Here is a 3,891-nt window from a genome sequence, read left to right as displayed (position 1 = left end):
TTTTATTAACTCTGTCACGTATTAACAATTACTTTAAACTGACAAATGTTTCATTAAGCTGTAAGGGTTCCAACATATTTGTCAGTTTTGTTTTGTTTTTGTATGATTTGTGACCTGAGTTTGTTTCTTATTAAGTCACCGGAGTGCCGATCTCGACTGATGGGTAACGAGCCGGCGTTATGTGCTGACTTTTTTTAACACAGCTCCTCTAAATTCATTTTTTGCTCGTATTTTTGTTCAACACTGCTGCAGTCGAACATTGAATAAAAAATTTTTAAAGATAATCCGCCGACTTGTTTTGCCTTTCAGCCGTGTGGCGGCCGGGCTTCCTTTGATTCACTTCATTCAGAAATCTGAGACGACGGCAGCAGCTACGTGCGCTGTAGTGAGGCCTGCTCACGTTTCTTCCGGTCCTTCTGATGGCTCATAAATGATCCAGTTCATTAATATTTACCGAGCGTTGCAATACGTGAAACAAACACATTAAAGCTTTCTGTAAAGTTTGTTCTATAAGATAATCATATTTTGCATCGGTGTAACGAGACGTTCAATACTTTGCCCGGAAGAAGTATTCCTACACATTTTGTCATGGTAATACCACAAACTTCAAAGTATTTTACTGGACAAACGCAAAAGTTGAGCGTAACTTTTGTATTTTTTACTTTAAATCTCTAAGAACTGCAACAGTGACCGCTCCAGTCTCAGGTCTTCTGACCCCTGGGTGACTTCACTCCGGCCCAACGACTTCATAACATTGTAAAACTATTTATTTACATAATGACTTTAATTGATGGATGACTGGCCCCTGAGCTGTTGTGTTGAATAGCCCTGCTCTAGCACAATCTCTTCTAGGACTGTCCTGTATTTAGCTCCACAGCATGATGCTGCCACCTCCGTGTTTCACAGTGGGAATGTGCTCGGGCTTTTAAAAAAAATTTAATTCAGTCATTTGATCTGATCTGAGCGGAGCTCCTTCCATGTTTGCTGTGTCAAACTGCAAACGGTTCTTATTTCTCTTTCAACAATAACTTTAATTTGGCCACTTGTTCATAAAATCCAGATAAAAGGACTTACGGTAGTCGTCCCATGGATGGATTGTCCCACCCGAGCTGTGGATCTCTGCAGCTCCTCCAGTTTCCATGGGGCTTCTCAGATTAAAGCTCTCCCCGTCAGGTGAATGAGAGATTGAACAGAGCTCCGTGACTTTCAAATCTTGGGACGTTTTATAACCTAACCTGGCTTCAACAACTTCCTCCCTGACCTGTCTGGTGTGTTCCTTGGTCTTCATGATGCCGTTTGGTCCTTAATGTTCTGGAACTGACCTCTGAACAGCTGCATTTATGCTGAGGTTAAATTACGGACAGGAGGACTTCTGAATGTGACGGAGCAAAGGGGGCTGAATACGTTTGCTGCACTTAACGATTTTAACCGCGCATCGTTTTTCTTCTGCTTCACCATCGTGCACCGTCTGTCACATAAAGTCTCGGTTGTTGTGCGTTCACGGCGCAGTACGAGCCGCCGAGCCTCGACGAAATGAAACAGCTGAAGAAGCGCTGCATTGCTGCGAGCTCGCTCTTCTCATCTAAATCCCAAATGATCTCCTCCTGGTGATTTGGTTCCGATCCGTCCCCGTTGACTTGCTGAAGATTTTGCTTTCGACAGCTGCAGTTCAATTAATTGCGTGTCTTTTGTGCCGTCACCGAAAACACATTTATTCATCGAAATGTCAAGTTGCTGGAAAATCTGAAGGACTGGGCTCCTCTGCTAATTTCTTCTCCAAACATCAGGACAATGTAAATGTGTTTCAGAATTGACAAACAGCTGGAAAAAACACACAAATTGGTTTCTGCCGAGCCGACAAGTTAATCGAAGCGTCCATTTCTTCTTTTTCCTCTCCTGGTTGACGAGATTGATTTTCTTCACCCGCGGTGTCCGAGTTGTGTTTGTCTCCCAAACTGAATAGATTTTATATGAGCGGCGCTTTAGTACCACTAAAAACGAGATAAAAAAACAGGACTGTAAATAAAGGTTGGAGCAACATATATTTTGTTTTTTCCTTTTGGTGATTTTTGTGGCGCCAGCTTTTCAGGTGCACTTTGCACACATTCACACCTTCAAACCAGCTGAACAGTCGTCATCCTTCAGTCGAGGCCTGCAGAGCTCCTGCTAAAATGTTTTGAAGAAAAAAAAACGCAGACTGGAAAACACAGCTGTTAGGATTTTATTGTGACTTAAATCTGCAGTTTAAACTGTGCACCATGTTTGTAGATAAAAACAAACAGCTTAAAAATGCACTTTAAAGTTTACAGAACATGCAATTGTGTAACCGCGCAAAGGCAGGAAGACATCGGCAATGACCTTTGACCTTTTCTAACTTCTCTATCATTCCAGAGAGAAAGTAGAAAACTTAGCAAGATGCCAGTCTTCCCTGGAGTCCGACCCACCCTGAAGGTCAGACCGTGCAGTGCTCAGCGCAATGAACTCCATTTACTCTACAGGCTTCAGTTTGCAGGTCAAAGGTCATGAAAGGGTAATTAGGGAAAAAACAAACTTAAATATGGCATGTTTAGAGATGTCAGGGGAAAAAAAACTTCTGAAACTTTTGTTAGAAAGATGAGATTAAAGTAGGAATGTTTACCCATAATGCAAAGCACCACATTAGGCAAAAAATAAATATACTGTACATTACTGTTTGCTACCTTTAGTTAACAATTTGTTACTTTTAGCTAGTGTTTTGTGATATTTAGCTGCCACTTTGCTACTTTTAGCTGGGGTTAGCTTCTAGCTCGCATATTGCTTTTATAAGGTTTAGCTATTGTTTAGATTTAGTTACTTTTGGCTTTTAGCTAGCATATCACATGTATTAGTTTTTAATGTTTACCTACATGATCTAGCATTTTGTTGTTTTTAGCTAACCTTTGCTATGTTTAGCTTTTAGCTAGCATTTTGCTACTTTTAGCTTGCAGATGACTAATATCTTTTAGCAAGTGCTTTGCTACTTTTAGGTAACATTTAGCTGGGTTTAGCTTTTAGCTAGTATTTTGCTACTTGTGGCTTTAAGCAAGCATATTACTTTTATTAGCTTTTCACTGTAATTTAGCTAGCATGTTGCTACTTTAAACATTTCACTGTTTAGTTTTAGTTAGCATTGTGCTGCAATTAGCTTGTAGCTAGCATTTTTTGAGGAGCAATGTGCTACTGAGCTACGGAGGACATTGATAAAACAATTCCTAAATGATTTTGTGTGAGTTAGCTTAAAGAGAGCAGCAGAAAGGACAAAAGATTTTAGCAATAATTTAATTATGTTGCTTTAATTAGATTTTAGTGTTTTGCAGCAATTAGCAAATATTTTTTCTCTGTTTAGCTTTTAAATGACTTTTTAACTTTTTCTCCAAATCTAGGGTTTTACAGAACGCTAGACGAAAAAAGAAAAAGCACTTTTCTTCAACCGGTTCCCAAATTATTCAAACCTAACCTCAAGTGAACAAAACCAGATTCCACCGAGTCATTATTTATTAAACAACCTCCTTCAGCAGCAAGAACTCTGGTGTTCTGGACCACATGGTTGTGGAGGAATTTTGGCCCACTCTTCTTTCCAGCGTTGCTTCAGTTCATTGAAGGTTCTGCTCGGCTCTCGGAAGGTCCCATCACAGCACGTTTCGTTCAGGCTGAGGTTCTGGACTCTGACCGCACCGTTGCAGCAACTTGACTGACCCATTCTGTTGTAGATCAGCTGCTGCCTTTGGGGTCTTTGTCCTGTTGGACCCAGTTTGGTCCAAGCATCAGCTTCAACCCTTCCAAACAAGCCTCAAACTTCTTTTAGCTGCCGATCTGCTACTTTTATCTTTTCTTCTTGCTACTTTGAGCTACGATTCAGATTTTTTAGCCTCT

At 40.6% G+C, this 3,891-nt stretch overlaps 1 protein-coding gene across 1 annotated transcript in view; it reads left to right on the top strand.

Annotated features, from left to right (window-relative positions):
* Positions 1-3,891, top strand: part of ggps1 (geranylgeranyl diphosphate synthase 1) — a 15,355-nt gene that overhangs the window by 10,318 nt on the left and 1,146 nt on the right. The window lies entirely within an intron of this gene.

This window comes from Nematolebias whitei, chromosome 1 (assembly GCF_014905685.2).
Source record: "Nematolebias whitei isolate Nwh7 chromosome 1, NemWhi1, whole genome shotgun sequence".
NCBI lineage: Eukaryota > Metazoa > Chordata > Actinopteri > Cyprinodontiformes > Rivulidae > Nematolebias > Nematolebias whitei.
The sequence above is the reverse complement of the archived record's forward strand: the minus strand, read 5'-3'. Positions and strand labels throughout refer to the sequence as shown.